At 53.6% G+C, this 21,925-nt stretch overlaps 2 long non-coding RNA genes across 6 annotated transcripts; one reads left to right on the top strand and one right to left on the bottom strand.

The window, feature by feature from the left end:
- Positions 1-558: 558 nt before the first annotated feature.
- LOC133229021 (uncharacterized) lies at positions 559-14,895 on the top strand. Its single transcript, XR_009730446.1, has 2 exons — positions 559-7,939; positions 10,183-14,895. It is a non-coding gene; the product is annotated as an uncharacterized LOC133229021 (long non-coding RNA).
- LOC133229020 (uncharacterized) lies at positions 3,026-20,304 on the bottom strand. 5 transcript variants are annotated; one of them, XR_009730445.1, is made up of 6 exons: positions 20,101-20,300; positions 15,206-15,447; positions 12,126-13,687; positions 11,801-11,890; positions 11,203-11,372; positions 3,026-11,093 (listed from the first exon to the last, which is right to left on the bottom strand). It is a non-coding gene; the product is annotated as an uncharacterized LOC133229020 (long non-coding RNA). The 5 variants fall into 5 exon arrangements; XR_009730441.1 differs by having other exon boundaries at positions 3,026-11,372; positions 20,101-20,304; XR_009730442.1 differs by having other exon boundaries at positions 3,026-11,372; positions 11,801-11,885; positions 20,101-20,301.
- Positions 20,305-21,925: the final 1,621 nt, after the last annotated feature.

The following is a 21,925-nucleotide window of genomic DNA, read 5'->3' as shown; positions in this document are numbered from 1 at the left end:
GATGGGACCAGATGCCATGATCTTCGTTTTCTGAATGTTAAGCTTTAAGCCAACTTTTTAACTTTCCTCTTTCACTTTCATTAAGAGGCTCTTTAGTTCTTCTTCGCTTTCTGCTATAAGGATGGTGTCATCTGCATATCTGAGGTTATTGCTATTTTTCCCAGCAATCTTGATTCCAGCTTGTGCTTCATCCAGCCTGGCATTTCACATGATGTACTCTGCATATAAGTTAAACAAGCAGGGTGACAATATACAGCCTTGACATACTTCTTTCCCAATTTGGAACCAGTCTGCTGTTCCATGTTCAGTTCTAACTGTTGCTCCTGACCTGCATACAGATTTCTCAAGAGGCAGGTCAGGTGGTCTGGTATTCCCATCTCTTTCAGAATTTTCCACAGTTTGTTGTGATCCACACAGTCTTCTATTAAGCCAGACTTTAAAGAGATTTACCAAGAAAATAATGCTGTCTCCTTTTTTTTGGAAAGTTATTTTTCATGAAGAATGTGTTATTTACATAAGCATGCAATGCTTATTTTTATTGTCGTTTTTTTTCAATGAATTAATAAGTCCTTGTAAAGTCTCAGTTTTCATTTCTGTTGTAATGAATTGGATAAACAAGACTCTAAAACATCTCAGTTGCAACTTCTAATATGGTAGACTCCATGCCAATTTCCGTCTGCTATTTTTCTCCTTGTGAGGTAGTCCCTGTCCTTGGAGTGCTGCGCACAGCTGCCTCCCCAGGACTGGAAGCTCCACAAAGGCAGGCCAGTGCCTGTCTGCCCCGGGCACTCCGTGTGGCACTTCACACAGAGTAGGGTAAGAAGTTTGTTTTTTTTTAATTGGGGTATAATTGATTTACAACGTTGTATCAGTTTCTGTTATACAACAAAGTGAATCTGTTATACCTATATCCACTCTTTTAGATTATTTTCCTATATAGGTCCTTACAGAGTGTTGAGTAGAGCTCCCCTTACTATACAGTATGCCCTTACTAGTTATCTTTCTGCATATAGTAGTGTGTATATTTCAGTCTCAAGCTCCCAATTTATTCCTCCTCCCCTACCCCCTTGATAGTCATAAGTTTTTTCCTATATCTATGGCAGTGTATTTCTGCTTTGTAAAGTTCATTGGTACCATTTTTTAATATTCTACGTATAAGTGATAACAGTCTCTAGGCCCATCCATGTTGCTGCAGATGGCATTATTTCGTTCTTTTCATGGCTGAGTAATATTCCATTTTGCATAAGTGCCTCATCTTCCTTACTCTTCCATCTGTGGACATTTAAGTTGCTTCCATGCCCTAGCTATTGTAAATAGCGCCGCTGTGAACACTGGGGTGCATGTATCTTTTCCAGTTATGGTTTTCTCCAGATATACACCCAGGAGCGGGATTGCTGGACCATAGAGTCATTCTGTTTTTAGTTTTGAAGGAATCTCTATACTGTTCTCCATAGTGGTTGCATCAGTTTGCAGTTTCCCGCCAACAGTGAAAGATTTTTCTTTTCTCCACGTTCTCTCCAGCATTTATTGTTTGTAGATTTTTTGACGGTGGCCATTATGACCTGTCCCTGGAGAAGGAAATGGCAGTCCACTCCAGTATTCTTGCCTGGAGAACCCCATGGACAGAGGAGTCTGGCAGGCTAGAGTCCGTGGTGTCACAAGAGTTGGATAGGACTCAGTGACTAAACCACCACCACCGTTCTGACCTGTGTGAGGTGATAACTCATTGTAGTTTTGGTTTGCATTTTTATGACAATAGTGATATTGAGCGTATTTTCACGTGCATTTTGGTCATCAGGGGATGCTGAATGAATGAAATGGGGAGCAACTGGGACTGAGCAGTGCCAAGGTGCCCTGGAGGGTGACCTCTTACTATATGGTAGGATGTAAAGGGGACCTAGGACCAAAATATTTGAGAACAGAAATGACAGAATCCCTGTGGATGCGATGGTCAGAGGAGGTGACTCTGAGGTGTCATTCAGCTGAGACCTGAGAGCCCCAAAGAAGGGCCCTCAGCCATGCGAAAAGGAACAGCCAGTGCAAAAATCTACAGGACAGCATAAGACAGTTGCCTTAGAGAAACGGAAGGGTGGGTAGCCTGGCATCCCCGAGAGGATGGCTGTGCCTGGTATTCAGGATGGACTCAGTACATGGTTTCCAGGTGAACAGAGGGAAAGAAGCAAAAAGACCGAAGCTGATAAGAGACATGGGTTTTCTCTGACGTGCTGTCCTAGACAGAAAGTAGTGCTATCTTAAAAATAGAGCAGTAGGGACCGCCCTGGTGGTCCAGTGGCTGAGACTCTGCACTCCCAGTGCAGCAGGCCAGGGTTCGATCCCCGGTCAGGGAACTAGATCCTGCATACTGCAACTCAAGAGCCCATGTGCCGCAGCCAAGACCTGGTGCAGCCAAATAAAGCGGTTTGTTTCTCCAGAATAAACAGATAATAAATCCTAAAACATAGAGCAGTGGGCTTCCCTGTTGGCGCAGTGGTGGAGAACCTGCCTGCCAGTGCAGGAGACACAGGCTCAATCCCTGGGTCAGGAATCCCCTCAAGAAGGAAATGGCAGCTCACTCCAGAATTCTTGCCTGGAGAATCCCACAAGCAGAGGGGTCTGGCGGGCTACAGTCCGTGGGGTCGCAAAATTGGACATGACCTAGTGACCAAACAGCAACAGCAGACAGTGATGATGCGAGACCAAGTGCCTGTGAATACGCCTGATGCCACTGCACGGTGCCCGAAACTGGCTAGGGTGGAAGACCTTGGTAATGTGGGTTTTCCCACAACTACAAGTGAAGTCTATATCGTGCTGACTTTTTAGGTCACAGTCTTGAGAAAAGGTTAGCAGAGTCCACTCTGGTTCCTGGAAAATGCCACTGGTTCCCCCTCCCCACAAATTACGCACCCCTCTGCCTTTTAAGCCACAGTGATCCTCTGCGTGTGAGTTAGTTTTTAATACCAAAATGGTCTTTTCCACTAAAGAAGCTGCATTTATGGGTGAAAGCAAAAGGCCAAGTTCACACTCATTGCTGGATACACATAAAAGTATGTTTAATCGACAGCAGAATTTCTGTCCCCACAGTTAGCATCCCCGGGAGGCAGTAACATGGAAAGTGTCCTCTCTGGTCTGTTCAAGCAAAACAGTGGGTTCCCTGGGTAGATGCTTAAGAGGGCCTTTGGGGTCTTTTGTGGGGATGGGACCAGTGCCCCCCAGAGAATCCCCCAGCTCAATATTGCAATATCAATATCTACACAAGCACACCCCCCCAGCAGGGACCACCGTGGCCTCTCCCCCACACTGGCTGTTAAAGGATTGAGTCACCTCTTCCAGCTGGGAGGCCAGCTCCCAGGCTCCTGAGGTACAGCTCCTAGCGAACTTGATGCTCAGAGAAGTCCAGGCCAGAGTGAGCATCGGCAGGCCAGGCTCCGGGGTGGAAAACAGAGTTGCCTTCCTGGGCTCGGCTTCCTCTAGTAGTAAGTCAAGGACACACACACACACTGACACACACAGAATCTCAGAATCCCACCACCATCCTCAGTCTCAAAGGTGGCCTACTCCCAATCCTTCTGTCTCCATAAGGTTCATTACCCACCAAGACGCATTTTTCCCTCCCTGGGACCAGCCTCTTGGACGCTTCCTCCAAGCCTGCGTGCCCCCTTGCAGCCACACGGGACTAACAGGGTCGCTCTCCAGAGAAACTCTCCTGTGGACTTCCAGCCCCGGGACCACGTCCCCTCAGGTCTTCCCCCAGACCAGCATGGCCATTCCAGGGGCTTGGAACGACATGCTTTTAAGACTGTTCCTCCAACCTGTCATTGTCCCCTTGGCCAGGCCCCTGCCTGGCAGGAACATGGCCCTCTTTATTTATCTTAACATGGATCTGAGGACCCAGCACCTTTCCAGAAGTTCTAACCAGTTTCCTAAAATTTGGCCAGAACATGTTATCAGCATCTCACAATTCCACCTAGGCTGAAACAGTCACATTGTCAGCCTAGAACTGAAATCTAACATCTCCCCTCCTCAGATCACATCCACAGCCACCCCCACCCCGCCGCCATTGCCCTTAGGATAAACTCCCTGGCAACACCATCTGGTATGTGTCCATTTCCCCTCTGTCTCCCGCTTCGTCCCCTACACCCTTCCAGGACTTCTTCGGTCCTCTCTGACCCCCAGAACTCTTTGTCCGCCCTTCTTGCCACCACACTCTGCCCAGCCAGGGCTCCACTTAGATGCCTTCCTCTTCAGAAAATCTACTGGTGGCCCGCAGCCCACTCTCCCCCACACCCACTCGATACACTAGCATTAAAGCTCCTTAAGGTTGTGTGATGTTCAATCACCACTCACCCCTGATGCCTAGCACCGCCCCTGGCACGCAGCAGGTGTTTCTCATCCTTTGCCTCCTGAGCACTTCCACAGGCCCATCACCCCTATCATGGTGCCCACCTCACTGCATTACCTGTTGTATTTCTCTGTCTCCCCCACCAAGCTAGCCAAGCACTATGGAAAAACCTGTGCGTGGGTCCAAGACCCAGAGCAGTGCTGGGCACACAGCAGGTCCTCAGCATCCTCAGGTCTTTGCAGTTGAATAAAGAGGCCCCCCGGAATGGGAAATGTTACCAGTGAAATGAAGCGAGGCGGCCACTAGAGGGCAGCAGGCATGTGCTTCCTCGGTGCAGGCTCCCCCTCATCCCAGGTTCTGATGTGTCCTCCTCTCTCCTTCCCTTTGCAGCTCAGGCCTCTGGATCACCCTTCAGACCTCACCAGCGGTTCCACGAGTTTAGCTCTGAGTCTCTGACTGTCAGAGAGGCTCTCAATCCCACAGCAGTATTCAATGACTCAAGCAAATTGCCCACAAAGCCTCCAGGCAGGACTCTGCCCCTGCCCCTGAGCTGATCCAGTCCTCCAGGCCCTGCTATAAGCTGTCCTGTCCCACAGACCCTGACTACCAGACCAAACCAGCAAAACAGCCCCTCTTATTCCCCCTCCCCAGCCACCTGGTTTCCCCTCTTACACCCACCCAGGAACCCCCAGACTCCAGCTTCTCCTCTCTGTTCCCAGAGGAGCCTCCCCCAGCCCTGAAGAGATCCAGACTCCCTTCCAGCCACATTCTGGTCCTCCCAGGGCAGCTAATTGTACAGCAGTTATAAGAGAAAGCTGAGCTAATTTACACCAAGGTGTCCATGGGTGATGGATTTATAACCCATCTGACTATCCAAAGTTTTATGTCTTAAGGCTTCCAAACTCTGAAGTCCCAAATCAAGGACTCTAGACTCTCACCTGATGACTGATGATTCCAATTACAATGGCATCTCCTCTCTGCACACTAGACAGGCCTTGGGCGGGGGTGGCTACAAAAGCTGCATACACTAATGCAACTATCAGGCTATTGTTTAAAAGAACCAGAATCTGAATGCAGATTATAAGGGGTTAATAGGATACATCTAGCGGAGAAGGAAATGGCAACCCACTCCAGTGTTCTTGCCTGGAGAACCCCAGGGACAGGGGAGCCTGGTGGGCTGCCGTCAATGGGGTCGCACAAAGTCGGACACGACTGAAGCAACTTAGCAGCAGCAGCGGCCAAAATCTTGGAAGGCTGAGTATGCTTCTAACCACCCACCACCCCACCCGCCCCACAGCAGACACCACTCCTCCATTCGGCCTGAGCCACAGCCCAGCCCCAGCATCTCCTTTTGAGCACCGAGGTCTTTCCTGACTTCAGCTGGCTCTTCCCCAGAGCCTTCACCACGGCCCACACGACTAGCTCCGCCTCTCCCCGTGTTAGTCAAGTCCCAGCCATGCCGACATCCAAGCTGTTAATAGTAATAGTGACGAGGAGTGTTAGACCTGTTGTTAGTCAGAAAGAAATCCACAAGCCGTTAGTTTCTGCTGAAAGGAACAGATCGGGGAGGCAGGAGTTAGTCAGGTGAAGGAGAGGTTAATTAAGAGCAGGTCAGAGCCAGGCCAGGAGCCTGGAGCCCCCCAAGATGGGCAGGGCTGGCTGTTAATGGTCAGCCCCTGGGGCAGCCAGGGCGAGGCAGGGATTAGCTGGGTAAGAGCAAGAGTTAGTGCAGAGGAGCCAGAGATTAGCCCAAAGAGACCAAGGTGCCTACTGGAGGTGAGGCATAAAATCACCCCCAGGTGTGGCCCTGGCTTAGCGGCTGGCGGGCTCTGGGGTAGACAGGCTGGGGTAGGGACGTGGGGGTGAAAAAAACAAGAAGCCAGGGGTGAATTTCTGACTGGCCCAAGGCGTGCAGGGCCCTGTGGGCGCCTGGGGTTCATTGGTTGCTTCCCACTTTATCCCGTAAACCCCCTACCCAAGATCTGCTTTCTTCTCAAACTTCAGATCTGCTGTTTTCTCAAACTTTTCAGTGTGGACTGCCCTTCCCAGTGTGGACTGCCCTTCTCAATGGCATCTGTAGGGGAAATGGACCACACCTACTTCTGGCGTGGGAAACCGGGATCTCGCAGCTCCAGGTATGGGGAAGAGCCCCTCTAGCCAACTTCCTGTCGTATGAACGGCCCCTCTCACTCATCTCTTTGGTCATTCCGCTTCACCGCCTTGCGATAAGGCAGAAATCCCCCACTCACTGATTAACGGTGTAACAAATACCTCTCTTCGCATTCTTCAAATATAGGAAATGCCCCCTTTGTCTGACTTCCTGTACCAAACGCTGCCCTCAGTGATTTCCACCGCGGTTAAGACCCTTTCAGTGACTCCCAATGCGGAGGAAGTCTTCACTTACTGACTTCCGGCGTGGGACACGCCCCTTTACTAACTCCCTTGAGGGACACGCCCCCTTTGTTGACTTCCTGTGCAGGACACGCCCCCCAGTGGCGCCCCACCTCTATCGGCCACTTGCCCAGTAAGAACCTCTGCCCCCACTTCCCTCCGAAGGACGACCCAGAGGCCCCTTCTCTCCGCTCCCTTGGCTGGAAGGAGACCTGCAGGCCTCCACCTTCACACCGCAGAGGTAGCCCTGCTCCGGCCAACTCCCAGTGGCCCCCAGACTCTGCGCAAAGGAGAGACCCTGTGCTCAGAGGCCAGCCTCCCTCTAGAACCGCAGGAGCACCTCTTCCTCCGGGCCTTCGCCCCCCTCAGACCTGACCCAGGGAACTTTGAACTCACAGCCAATCGGGGCAGCAAAGTAGGGCATCTGTCTGCAGGACCAGCCTAGGACGTCTGCTTGCCAAAAGGAGGGGGGAACTAGCCCGCCACGGGGGCCCAGAGCTCGGCAGGGCTGGGGTTAGTAAGAAGAGAAAACAGGGTTAGTAGGGACTGGGTTAGTAAGTCAGAGCACAGCACCAGCGGACAGGGGCACCTCAGCAGACACACACGGGAGTCGCTAGGAAAAAGGAAGAACACACTCGGGTCCGTTAGTTGGTTAGGGGAGGGTGGTCGGGGTGCAGTTGAGGCCCCCCGCCCCGGAGTTAGACGGGTTAGTAATTGAACAAAAGAACTGCCTATGGGGAAAAAGCTGAGGAGAGGAAGAGTGTGGGGAAAGACACAGTTAAGGTTCAAAGCAAGTGTCTGGCCCCAGGCAGAGGGGTCTGTGTGCAAACCACCTAGAGGGACCAGGGCCTGCCAGGGGACCCGATGGGTCCGGTTTTCTGGGCCTCCCGCCCCCACCTCGCATAAATGTGGATTAAGTATCTGCCATGTATCAAGAACTCTATCCTCCTGGGAATGCTCACGGCCACCTGGGAGGTGGCCTCCCATTCCACTGCCGAGGAAACGGACTCAGAGAGGCGGGGTGACTCGCTCTCCAAGTCTGCCCCCCACACCCCCGCTACAGCAGGAAGCGGCAGAGTTGGCAAGTCCTGTTTGCGCGCCCGGTCCTGGAATGTGGGTCTGCACAGAGATCCCAGGCCACGGGCAGGGCCTTCCGGAGCCTCGTCTGCCCCCACATCCCCACCCGTGGGAAGGCCCGTGAGCTGCGAGGTTAGTAGGGTCTGGCTGCGGGGGGGTTAGTAGGGCATGCTCGGGCCTGGTTAGTGGGTTAGTCGGTTGGCAGAAGGCCAGGCACCTCGCCACACGCCACAGCGTCCCGGCCGAGCCCTGGGTTAGTAGGTTAATCCCACCATGCAACACTGCCCCAGCCACATCTCCAGAGGCCGCCCACCCCTACCAGCCAGGGAGCCGGGCCTGACCAGGACAGGGGGTCTGCCGCCAGCGCCTCAGCCCCGCCCCCAGGATAAGACTGTCCACGTGGACCCTGCCCAAAAGAATTGGTGTCCCTGCTTCTGGGTGGTGGGCTTCAGGGCCCCTCCCCCAGCCACTTCAGATCCCCCCAAAATGGACCCTGCTGGTCCTGGCTGGAAAGACCCCCTGCCTGGTCCTGGTCACCACTTCCCAGAAGGCTGGATCCTGTCACACTCAGGCACACGCACACACGCACATACCAGCATCTTCTCACAAAAGGTCTGATACCCCAGAGTCACTGGCTCCAGTGGACAGGTCCCTCTGTCCCCCACCACCAGGCATCTGGCTACCCCAACCGCTGGCCAGCCCTTCCTGCAAATGCTCTAGCCGTATAGAGCTCCCCTGACTCCTGCAGCCGAGTTTAGACTTGCCGGCCCCAGGGAAAGAGCTGCCTTGCCAGCCACTGCTCCGGAGCACCTGAGTGTGCCCTAGTGTCATCTCCTATCACGGTTATCATTCTCACATGGAAACCCCAGCCTAGACTCTGCAGTCCTAAATGATGCTCCATAAGAAAAGGGTCTTGTTGCCGGTAGAGCTTGGGGGAAACACTTGGTCCTCTGTCTGTCCTTGAGTATTCACAGTTTCCATCAGCGCTTTTACAGGCTCTGGTAAGTCCTGCACTACAGAAACCCACTGAATTTTCATTTCTTTTTTTTTTTTTTTTTAAGACCAATGACATCTCTTATAACTTACTTTGGGAATCTCTTACCTAATTTCCCTTGGAAAACTCTCAGATAAGCCACATCTTTCTCATCCTTCCAAGATCCTGACTGGTTCAGCCTCCCTGGGAAGCCTTTCCAGCCTACTCTGGGGTCTCCCTCCCACCCACCCACCCGTACCCTCAGAACCTGTGCCTCAGGAGACTCTTTTCTGCCCCATCTGCTCATTCTCTGTGTGGACTGGTTTTCTCCACTTGGCATGGCTGTGAAACCCTGCCAGCTTGAATCATGGCCATATCTGCACTTATATCCCCCTCAAATGAGCAGCACAGGGAAGGACTCACAGTAGGTGCTCAGTTCTGATGAGAAGGGTAGATACTAAATTCCCCAGGAAGCATTCAGAGCTACCGTGGAGGCCATGCCATGAAGTAGATTGCTTGACCTGATTAGAGAGGGATATTAAAAATATAAGAGGGAAAGGCTTCCCTGGCAGTCCAGGGGTTAAGACTCTGCACTCTCAGCACCAGGGGCACAGGTTCGACCCTTGGTCCAGGAACTAAGATCCCACATGCCACCCCGTACAGCCAAAAACAAACAAAAAGATACACCTGGGGAAGCACTGGTCAGAAACGCCTCTGGATCAAAGATGCGAAGTTTACAGTCCAGGGTGCCCGAAAGAGAGAAGCCCTAAATCCAAACTCCCAGATGGACGGGAGTGTTTATTGAGCACCTACTAAGAGTCAAGCACTGTGCCAGCTGTGAGATCTCACTGACTTCTCCCTGTGCCCCGCTCCCCGGGTGAGCTGATGGTTCCTGCTTCAGAGTGCCAATCGGACTCACAGAGGTGAGGTGACTTGCCCAAGGTTGCACGTCAGAGCATAACCCTCAGGCTCCAAAGCCCAGGCTCTTCACAGGACCCTCCTCTCCCGGGGGCTCCTCTCCACTGCTCTGGGTTTGGCCAATTCCGTGTCTCTCCAAGGGTCCCAGGGCCTCCCTCGCACAGGACCTGCCACACCGTTTCTGCTTCCCATGTCTCTGCTTCTCCTTCCCCTCCCCATCGGGGGTGGGAATTCTAAAGGGTAGATGGCTCCAGCTTCCAGGTTTGTGGTGACCACCTGCTATGGACTGAATTGTGTCTCCCTCTAAATTCATAGCCCCGACGTGACTATATTTGGAGGTAGGGCTTTGGCATAGGCAATTAAGGCTAAATGAGGTCATAAGGATGAGGCCCTAACCCCATAGGACCGGTGCCCTTATAGGAAAGGGAAGAGATGCCTGATATCTCTCCTCTCACACACACCATCTCTCTCTGCGTATGCACAGAGAGAAGGCCATGTAAGAATACAACGAGAAGGTTCTGTCTGCCAGCCAAGGAGATATGCCTCACAACAAGCCATCCCTGCCACCTTGGTCTTGGACTTCCAGCCTCCAGAACTATAAGAAAATACATTTCTGCAGTTCGGCCATCCAGGAGTGGAGTTCTGTTATGACAGCGTCCCTTCCTGCCCCAGGAAAAGGACGTCAGGCTCTTGAGCTTCTCCGGGGAAGGCCATGGCCGCCCTCCTGCAAGCACTGAGGCCGGCCCCTCAGTGGGGGACTGGAGAAAGGGAGGGCATGTGAGTGAGCCCACAGCCCTGTGATGGGGAAGCTGTACCTGTATGTAGCCTACCCTGCCCACCTCTGCTTCCCAGGGATGGGGGTGACCAGGAGCAGGAGTCTGAGACTGGGCCAGGGTGAGGCTGATTCCAGACTGTTCCCTTTGGATGTCAGGAGCCAGCCCAGGGTCTGTCTCCTCACAAGCTCCCTGGCTGGGGTCTTCTCCTCTCTTGGAAGCCCTCTCCTTTCAGGATAACCCTTCCCAGAGCTCCACAGCATTAGAAGAAGGCCCAAGCTCCCCCGAGGCCTAGACTGCCTCCTCCTGGTGACCATCAGGGAGAGAAGCAAGGAAGAAGAACCCCAGAAACCCCCAGAAAAATGGGAATCACTCACACGCAAAGGGCGCAAGACAGACTCCAGCCCACTGACTCCCCGAGCTGCGTCCACCCTCCACCCACTGGCAGCTCGTCCTTGACGCCCATCCACAGTTGCCTGCCCCCGTCCTGCAGGTCCTGTGAGACCCAGCCTTGCCGAGGGTGTGGTCAGTGGGGCCTGGGCCCAGGCCAAGCTCTGCCCGGTCACCGGCAGGGATGGGAGGAGCAGTGAGGTCCTCATGGGGTCAGGAAGGGCCTCCAGTCCTGGACAGGGGCGGGGACAGGCAGGCAGGTCCAGGGAGATGCAGAAGGGATGGATGGTGGGCTGCCAGCCTCCCTCGCGCTCCGCCACTGTCCTCGGCCGAGCACCAACCAGGAGGGGCCTTTATCCAGGGGAGGCCCAGGAGTTAGGAAGGATGAGATCTTCGGGGAGCTGTCCAGGGTTCCAGAAAACCAGCGAAGACTGCTCCCTGTGTCACCAGCACCAGAGTCCAGGAGGAGAGCGGGCCAGGAGTCCTAGAGATGCAGCCGGGGCAGCGCAGCCTGGAGGGGGCACAGCAAGTGAGGAGGGGGGCCCGGCCTTCACCTGAGGCTAACCCACACCTGGTGGGGACACCCTCAGAGACCCCCGTCTCCCTCCCGTGCCGCCAGTGCTGAGACAGGGTAGGGCGGGGGCCTTGGATGCTAGTAATGCATAGAGAAGGCGCCCCGCCTTAACAGGGCCAGAGCGGGTATGGAAGCAACAGAGAGCGCCCAGAGCTGGCCCTGCGGGCATCAAAGGCAGATGAGAAGCAAGGGTCCAGGGGGGCAGAAAGGGCCTTCAGAGTCCTCGGGAGGCTCGACATTCCTGCTGGGGGAGGGGGCTCTGCACCACCCTTTGCCAGCACACACACACACACGCACACACGTGCACACCTCCCAGTACAGGGAGCTCATTCCCTCACAGAGATGGTGATAAAGCACATTCTTACACGAAGATCTGAGAGGGCAGGACCACATCACACGTTGACCTCCGGATCCTCAGTTTCTATCCAAGAGAAGGCGCTCGGTCCACATCTGCACTGAATGAAGGCACGTGCTGAAATCTGTGCCGTGGACCTGCCTGCCGTGGTTGTGACTCAGGCCCACCACCTCCACCAAGACCCCACACAACAAGCCTTCCAGCCCCCCAGCTCCCAGCAGGAGCGTTTAGGCCGGGCCTGGGTACCTGGGGAAGGGCCCGGGTCGGGGGAACAGTCATCTGCCAGGAAACTAAACTCAGTGGAACCCCCTCCCCCACCCCCTGCCCAGGCTTACCTGGCAGTGCCCTGATCCCAGCTCCTACCCCACGGAGACCCCCACAGGCCCAACCTGGAAGACAAAAGAGCCGACCGCAACACAGGAGAAAACCTCACCCAGGCCCCTCCCCAGCCCGGGCCAGATCTCTCTGCTAAGGAGACAGCCCTGGCCCGGGACCCAGGGAGGCTGGGCCCAGGCACACCACCCCCACCTCCCTTCCCCTACCCAGAAAACCTTTCACTTCCCAGAACACCTCCCTGTTCCCTGCCAACAGCAGCATGGGACCCCGGAGAGAGCAGGGCAAGCTCAGGTTGAGTGAGAGCGTGGAGCAGGGCGAGAAGCCGGACATCTGATCCCAGCTCCGTTATCCTGGGTCACGCTGGACCGGCGGCCCCTCCCTCCAGGTCCCAGGGTCCTCCCAGTCCAGACATTCCCCCGAAGTGCAGTAACCACCTGCAGCTTGAGGCAGAGGATGGGAAGCAGAAGGCCCAACCTCAGTTATCTTTCTGCCCAACTCCCCCCACTCTCATCTCCTATCCTCTTTTCTGATGCCCCAGAAAAAGAAAACGTGGGGAGCCAGATGGTGGGCTGGGGCTCTTTAGCTACATCCCCATGTCTGCAGTGTGGAGAAGACCAGAGAATGCCCACAAATCCTGGGCCAGGACCATCTCCCAGGCTTTTCTGGTGACAGCTAAGCTATCTTAGGGCTTCCCTGGTGGCTCAGTGGTAAAGAATCCGCCTGCTAATGCAGGAGACGAGATGCAGGTTGGATCCCTGGGTCAGGAGGATTCCCTGAAAAAGGAAATGGCAACCCACTCCAGTATTCTTGCCTGGGAAATCCCATGGACAGAGGAGGTACAGTCCATGGGATGGCAAAGCATCAGACACGACTCAGGGACTAAACAACAAACAGTGACAAGGTTATCTTCACCCACTGGCAGGCCCGGCCCGTTCACCGCATCTTCAGAGCTTGCTGTCAGCACCTGGACTTGGGGGCCCGGGCCCAGAGCAGGAGAGGTACTCAGACCCTTAAACCAAGAAGCACGTGCCCAGGGGTCACAGTGCCAAGGTCCCCACTTGACTGCCAGGCAAGAAAAGGAGCCCTAGCCAAGTTTTATAAATATGATGACAGAGGACAAGAACCAAGAAGGGAAGGGCCAGCCCAAATCACCAGGAGTCCCCAGTCTCCTCCTGACACCAGATCTACAGGTTCTCAAGATGAAGTTACTAAACTCAGCTCCTCAGAAGTCCCTGAGGGTGGAGTTTGTAAAATACTAGCCTTGATGTCAAAAGTGGGGTAGGAAAATTACTCTCTGGGGCCCCATAAAATGGGGACAAGCTTTTTCTTTGTGTCTTAGGGATAGGAAAGCAAAAGAGCTGGAGCGCTGATTTCCCCCTGGACTTGGGGATTCAGGGATGCTGTACTTTGCTCCACGGACCAGTAGAGGGCAGGCTGGTAGGCTGTGGGCTGGGAAGTTTGAATACTTATCTGCAAGGCTGCTTCCCATTGTGGTCCTGAACATCTCCAAGAACCCGGAAATTCCCTTCCTTCTCCTCTGTCTCAGAAACTTGCTTGCACTCTGTGAACAGACCCTGCACCACTCAGAGGAACATTGTTTAAACACAATAACAACCCTTTCCCCTGACCCTGTGAACCCAGACTCCCTGATATGAATAAATCAACGGAGGTTTCAATGGAAACTTCAGCCCCTGCATCAAGCTGACAGTTGTTTAGGAGGGTATAAAGGGCTCTGAGGTCAAACAAACATGAGTGAGATGATGGCTTCCAGACCCATGTCCCCAACGTGTGACTCAAGGCTAATTATTTTCAAAGGCTCAGCCAGTGTCTGGCGCACAGAGTGTGTTTCCAAAAATTATCCTCCCCAGTTAATGATTTAAACTTTGAATAAATCTTTCAGTAACACTGATGGGCCACATTTATCCTGCAGGGTTAATAAGCTTGCCGGGGCGGCGGGTGTATATACCCCACTTAGGAAGCACAGATCAAATATAAATCCCGTCTTGGCGGACGGATAAGCAAGCTTGTAGTTGTTGGTAGTCCAGACATATAGTATTAATAAAATCTCCTCAGCAATAAAAAGGAACGAGCTATTGCTACAGACTATGACAAGGACAAACTTCAAAAATAGTACAACTGGGTGAAGGAAGCCAGGCCCAGGATAGGCTGTATGATTTCCATTTACATGAAATGTCCAGAAAAGGCGAACCTATACAGACAAAGCAGACCAGAGGCTGCCGAGGATTAAGAGCGGGCTGGGGATTAGCGCTAAATGGGGTGAGGGATCTTATGGGGCCAGTGGAAGTGTTTTAAAACAGAGTTGTAGTGATGGGTGCAGAACTTGGTAAAATGACGAAAACTCACTGAACTGTGCACTCAAAGTGGGTGAGTTATACGATATGCCTCCCTGAAGTTAGACCCAGAAAAGGGGGCTGAATTGCTGACAACAAACAATGGCAAGTTTAAACCTCAAAAACATTATGGTGCGCAAAAAAAAAAAAAAAAAAAAAGCCAAGCACAAAAGCATCCCTAATGATGAACCTTTAGGGAAAACGTCAACTCTGTAGACACAGAAAGCAGGTCAGTGGTTCCTGAGGCTAGGAGGTGATTTAACAGAGGAACTTTCAGGGTGATGCAACTGTCTGATATCTTGATTGTGGTGGTGGCCACACAGATGTGTACCTTTATCAATATCGAAATGTATGCTTTAAATGATTGCATTTTATGGCATATAAATGACATGGCCTCAGTATAGTTCACTTTTCAAAACTCATCTAGAACTGATGACAGAGGGCAAGACTCAAGAAGGGTCAGGCCAAAGGCCCCACAGAGACCTGGTGGTGGGCTCCCAGGTCCCAGCATCTCAGGTCCCATTACTCTACAACAGACCCCACCCCACCCCTACTTCAAGGTCAGGAGTCCCATCAGGGAGGCCTTGATTGAGGGACTGGACCCCAGAGAACCTCTGAAATCTACAAGTTTTCTCCCACATATGTGGGTTTCATGGTGGACCTGACCACACAGCTTGAGACTGGCCTCCCCCACCCCCAGGAGCACACAGAAGGAGAGGAAGGGTCACCTTGATTACTCCTTTGATGCTGGTAGGGTCACGGCGGCCACATGAATGTGTCTGGAACCATACAGGTAGGCAGGGAGATGCCTCCAGCTGTCATCGAGAGAGAAGGAAAGATGGGGTGGGAAATGTAGCCGTGGGTGCGGTGAGAGTAGACGCCAAAGATGGTGGGAAATGTAGCCATGGGTGCGCTGGAGAGTAGATGCCAGCCTGTGTTCTGAAATCATAGCATTTGCCAAAATGCTCTCCTGGGATGCAGAAGGGAAGAGAAATGAGAAACCACAAGGCATCTTGGTGGGGCCAGTGCCAACCAGAACACCCAAAGGTGCTGGAAAGGACATGGGCTTCCGGTCCTGCTCTGGCACCTTGAGCAGCTGCATTGCTTCTCAAGCTGGTCCCCTCATCCACACAATGGGGATACTAATGGCGCCTGCCATACAGGGGCTGTTGTGAGGATTACATGAGTAATGTAATGGTAACTAGTATCTCTTAGCTTGCATTCTCTTCTTTTCTTATGCTATTATGACTACCATTGTCCACACTGCTCATTAATACCATCCACAGATACTCAATTTCCCCCCTACACTCTGCGCTGATCGTTGTAATGGAGGAAAAGCTGCCAGGGAAACGCATTTGGTTGCATTTTAGGATCCCTCTGGGTTTGAGGGCTTTTTTTTTTTTTTTCCTGACTCTGGAATAAAATAGCTGCTCAGAGAGCTGAGGCATCAGAGAGACGCTGGCCTACATTGCTGTGGATGAGTGAGTGCTGGGAGATGATGGCAGCTCCTGGGAATAAGAGGGTGTGAAAGGCGCCTTGCGGCAGACTTGCAGAGGAAGAGAGGCTTCTGCACACGCGCACAACACTGTCTCCCGACACATTCCAATACAAACCTCCCCTAAAAAGGGGAGCTTCAGTATCCACACCTCTCTCAAACAAGGGGACCCCTGAGCTGGACTGCCTTTACCTGACAAAACAATGCGTTAGATTGTTTTCCTCCCATTTTATAGATGAGGAAACTGAGGTTCAGAGTCCAGTGCCTTGCTCCAAGATCACCCAGCAAGAAAATGATGCAGCTGGATTCTAACCAGGCCTGTTGAGGCCCTAAGGGAGAGAAGGTTTCCGTTCAGATATGGGGGTGGGGGTTAAAAAAGAAAAGACCCGGAAGGGCTGTATCAAATGCAAACACTGGTCATCAGTGTTTCTGTGAGAGAACTCACGATAACTGCTAAACCATCTGGGTCACTTTACTCCAGTGGCTTCCATGGTCTTGAGGCAACTGATTATGTTCCCTTTTAGAAGAGGTAGCATACTGTAGTAGTTTCAAATACACACTTCAGAGCCAGACTAGTTCTAGATTCAAATCCTGACTCTGCAACTAACCTGCTGTCGACCCTGAGCCAATCACTTCACCTCTCTTAGCGTCTAGTTCCCATCTGTAGTGCCCAATTCTCAGCCTTTCCGTGGGGTCTCCAAGCGGCAACTCCCAGCAAGAACTTTGGTTAACAAATGGTAGCTGGAGTTGGTTACCATTAATCATCTACTCCACACCTCTGAGCACAGGTTAGCTCAGCCCCTTCCTCCCCTCCATGACTCGCCCAGTAGCTTCCAGAGGGGCCCACCTGGCACCCCAGGGGAGCAAGAGACACCTGCCTCGTCTGATCCGGTCAGCCTGGCGAGGGACAAGGGGACAGATGTCACCCTCAGCCAGCCTTTGCCTCTACTGAGCATCGCTGGCTATTGTTCCACGGAGCTCCAGCTGACAGATGAGCTGTGCCTCAGAGATGAGGGAAGGATCCCTTCCAAACAAAGGACTAGCCTTTAAGTTGTTCCCCAGCCCATTGAGCCTGCACAATGGCCCCCATGCCCCAGAAACACCACTGTTCAAACAGCCTGAGGTCCACCCAGGAGAGAAACCAACAAGCCCAATACAAATGAAAGCACATAACTAGATGTCTCTACAAGATTCAGGGGCAGTGGAAGTGACCTGAGCTGAGAGTGGATGCGCTAAAGCAGCCATGTCTCTACTGGGTGTCGGGCACTTTACACACACGGGTTCAGAGCCTCACAATCACCTTTTAAGGGCAAGAATTATGATTCCCACTTTGCAGATGAGGAGACTGGGGTTCAGAAAGGGAAATGACTTCCTCCTGAAACTGACACAGAGCGTAGGGTGGGGGGAGGATTCGCACACAGATCCCTGTAACTCGGCGCCTTCTATTTCTACCACACTAGGCTGCCTGGAGGAGGGATCAACTCAAAGAGCAGAATCCTGCCCTGGGCAGGAGCAGGGATGAGGTCCAGAGAAAGGATCCTTAAGAGGAAGATTTTAAAAACAACTGGCAGGACCAATAATAAGGAGACACCAACCCTGTTAACAGGGATTTCTGCCAAGGGCATAAAAATATGGAGAAACTCCTCTGATGAAACCTTTTAAAAGCATTATACACACAGCACAAATTCACTTAGTATTTTCAAGAACAGAAAATATACTGCAGGGAAATACGTGAAAACGGTAATCAGATCAGATCAGATCAGTGGCTCAGCCGTGTCCGACTCTTTGTGACCCCATGAATCGCAGCACGCCAGGCCTCCCTGTCCATCACCAACTCCCAGAGTTCACTGAGACTCACGTCCATCAAGTCAGTAAAGAGAGTAGTTATTCTTGGATGATGAAATTTTGGACTTTTCATCCCTTTTGTTTTCAGTGTTTTCCAAATCTTCTACAATTATCACACATTCTTTTAAACTTACTATGTTCATCTTAAAGATCACCAAAAAAATTTTATGTTTGAATTCATTTTGAATACCAGTAGAGAGAGTGGTCCTTCTAAATCTCGTGGTAAGTTATGGTTCCTTTGAGCGACTCCAAAGAATCCACCTCTCTCCTCCCTGAAGGAGTGAAGAGATGGACCAAAAATGCAGCAGGAAGGTGTAGGGTAGATTTCAGAGACTTTCTGAACGGCCAGCATCATTCATTAACAAAATAGGTGGGCAAGGGAGCCACAGGGATGTTACCCTTAAAACGGGCTTCCCAGGTGGCTCAGACAGTAAAGAATATGCCTACAATGCAGGAGACCGGGGGTTCCATCCCCGGGTGGGGAATTCAATACTTGGGTCAGGAATTTGGTCCTCGGGTTGGAAATGGGTCAGGAAGATCCCCTGAAGAAGAGAATGGCAACCCACACTCCAGTATTCTTGCCTGGAGAATTCCATGGACAGAGGAGCCTGGTGGGCTACACAGTCCATGGGTTTGCAAAGAGTTGGATACCCTCAAAATTTTTTCAACATGAAATTAACCAACCTCAGTGTGGGCCACCCAACGCTAACCTCTTCCCAAGTGTCCCCAGGGATACCTTTTTACCCAGAGTGGTTCTGGGCCGGGGGTGAGGGGAGAGGTCTGACCATCTGCCCAAAGAAGAGGAGGAAGGGGTCTGAGTAAACCTCCAGATGCCCAGCCCCGCCCTAGCTCTGCTGACTCATCCCCTGGCCACGTGGCCCGGACATCTGCCATACCTGAAGCAACGCCCCTAAAGTCTGAGAACCGCTGTCCTCAGGTTTCCCAGTCTGTCGAGTGGAATTACTCATCCCTCCCCTCCCCCACCAGCCCCGGCAATAGCGAAGCTCCCCGGCTCTCCCAGATGGGGACCGCTTTTCGGTCGCTCGAAGGAGCCGCTGGGCCCCGGGTCTCACTCGGTCTGAGGCTGAGCACCGAGAAAAACAAAGCCGTTCTCTCCCCGCCCCTCCCCGCACTAGCACCTCCTCCCTCCCCCCTCCCCACCCCCAGCAGCAGGTGGGGGCGGTTTCCCCGCGCCCGCACTGCAGTGGGGTGAGGGCGCCAGCAGCCCCGGCGCAGGACAGCCCCCGGCCTGGAGCCCCCGAGGATGGGGGTGGGGGCATACGGAGCCCCCAGCCTCCCTCACAGCCGAGAAGCAGTGTCTCCAGCCGAGGGTCCTCCAGTGGGAGAGAGCAGAGATTGGGCCCCCTCCCTCCCAAATCCCCAGCCTCTCTAGAGAATGTATGGGAGAGATGTGGGCGGGGAGCTGGGGGTTCTGGGGTCTCTGCAGACCCATTTAAGGATACAACGTGGGCTATCTGGATTCAAACATACCTGGCTGTGTGACCTTGGACCTGTCGCTAACCTTCTCTGGAGCTCAGTTTCTTCATCTTTAAAATGGGACGCTTACCACCTCCGGGGACTGTTGTGAACAGGCATGCAAAGCACTAAGCTGTTGCTGGCAGAGAGCTCTCCTCGACCTGATGTATTATTATCATTATCGATACCATTATTCTTCTCATTGAAGAGGTTTTCCGGCCCTCTGCATCCCTTTGGACACCGGACATCTGGCATTTGAGTCCCGAAGTGGAGAACTGGCAGGCGCCAGGGGTGGGGGGTGGGGGTGGGGTGGGGGTGGCTAGGTACGAAACAACGGGGGCGGGGGGCTCAAGAACCCTGCATCCCATCCCATCCCCCACCTCCAGCTCTGAGACCACGGAGGGGCCCTCGAAGGCTTGGCTGGTTCTGGCGGGCGGAAAGGTTCAGGGGGACTGACGCCTCCTGTTCTGTCCGTAGCTTGGGGGAAGGGAGGGTCTTTGTTTCCCTTCAGATCATGACTGCAAGACCCCCATGGGCGCTAGACTCGCATTGCAAACTCCCCCCATTCTTGCCCAAGCCCCACCCAGCCCGGGGTCGGCTGCATTTGACAACAGCGGACTGGTGAGGCTCTTCGTCCAACAAATGAGGGCAGCTTCAGGCAAGGTTTGCCACCCCAGGCAAGGTTTGTCCCAGCCAGGGACCCTGGGACCTACCCTCGACGCCAGCCTCGGGGAAATTAGGCTGTTCCCGGCGCGCAGACAAGGATGCTTGGGCAGGGAGGGCTGTTTGAACGGGTCGGCGGCTTACCTCGGGTCCGCGGTCTTGCGGCGCCAGTGCAGAGAGCTCTTTGTGCCCCGGCTCACAGCGCAGAACTGGGGGAGCCCCTGCAGGCGCCTCCCATCGCAAACTCCTCCCCGCCCTCGTCCGCAGCCTCCCTCCCGCCGGTCCCCCGAGCGCAGCCGGCGTAGTCTTTGTAGCTGCTGCAGCGCCCATGAAATTTTAATGCGGGAGCGGCTGGCGGGCGGAGGCGCCCCACCCCCGGCCCTCCCCTCGGCCCTCCCCCCGTCTCCCCGCACCCCTGCAATCCCACACCCTACCCTTCACCCCGTCCCGGGGGTCGGGGTCTGAGTGGCGGGTGCGGCCGGGTATGGAGGCAGCGCACCGACACCCCCGCGGCACAAAGAGGCGAGCGGGGCAGCGCGCTCGGCCTCCCGCATCCCAGCCCGCGGCGCTGCCATGGCAACGCTTGCCAGGCTGAACTGGACCAAGGATGGAGAGGCAAGCGGCGCGCGACTGCGGACCGGGGGAGTAGACGCCTGGAGCCGGGGCGGGGGGAAGCGGGTGGAGTGCCTCTCGGTTGACCTGCACGGCTTGGCTGTGTGCCTCTCTATTAACCCCGCCCGTGGTTGTGGCGGAGTCCAGGCCTGAACCCCCGTCTGAGACCTCACAGGCTTGCTCGTGCCACTACAGCACTTGGCCTAACGACTTAGAGGTGTGGCTTTTTCCCCTCGCCTGCCCTCTCCTTCCTACCTACTATTTTTTTTCTAGAGCAGTAAACGGTAAAGAATCTGCGGCAATGCGAGAGGCCCGAGTTCGATCCCTGGGTGGGGAAGAGCCCCTGGAGAAGGAAATGACAACCCATTCCAGTATTCTTGCCTGGGAAATCCCGTGGACAGAAGAGCCTGGCGGGCTACAGTCCATAGGGTCACAAAAGTGTCGACATGACTTAGCGACTAAGCAGCAGCAAGAGTGTTAGAAAATGGTCCCAGAGCAGTCGCTCTGACCGGGTCCCAGAGAAGCACCATTACATCACCTGAAAACTCGTTAGCAATGAAGATTCTCTGGCCTCTCCGCAGAGCTACTGGATCAAAAACTCAGGCGTAGAGGCCCAGAGATCTGTGTTTTAACAAGCCCTCCAGGGGATGCTGACGCTTGAGAACCACTGTGCCAGGCCATTCCGGTGGCCTCCACAGCCAGCTATCCTGTGTCAGTTCTATCCATGCCCCTTGGTGGATGACCTGAGGCAAGTCACTCCCTTTCTGAGACTCAGTTTCCTAGACTCCGAAGTAGAGGAAATATTGGAACTCACCATATAGGGTCGTGTGGGCTAATTGCAGGAATACCTGTGGGGAGAGAAGCTTAGGACTGCCTGGCACTTAGTAAGGGCTCAAAACACATTTCAATTCCCACTATACTATGATATCTCCTTTCATTTTCACACCTCTGCATATATTATTTATCATCTCCACGGCTCCAAAAAGGACGTTAAGGCTCAGAGAGGCAGCAAGAGCTGCCCAGTTTCCTGGTAAGGGATCCAGGTGGGATTTGAACCCACCAGCTCAGGTCCCAGATTAAATAGCGATTAACTAAACTACACATTCTTGCTGGGACCATCCCCCCCCCCCGGCCCCCGCCAGCCTTGATCTTCAGAAAATCCAGACTCAACTCAGCAAAACCTAGAGCACATTTCCAATGTGCACAGCCAAGGCCACTGCAGGAACTATGCAGATGCCAGGGCAGGACCCAGATTCTGCCTTCACCCCAACAGAGCCAGCAGTCCCACCGCATAAGCAAGACTCACGTGGAACCGTTAGAGAAAAGTCAAGATGGGCGTCCGGGCACAGCATGGCCC

Source organism: Bos javanicus, chromosome 17 (genome assembly GCF_032452875.1).
Source record: "Bos javanicus breed banteng chromosome 17, ARS-OSU_banteng_1.0, whole genome shotgun sequence".
Lineage (NCBI taxonomy): Eukaryota > Metazoa > Chordata > Mammalia > Artiodactyla > Bovidae > Bos > Bos javanicus.
Note: the sequence above shows the minus strand (reverse complement) of the source record. Positions and strands in the feature narration are given on the sequence as shown.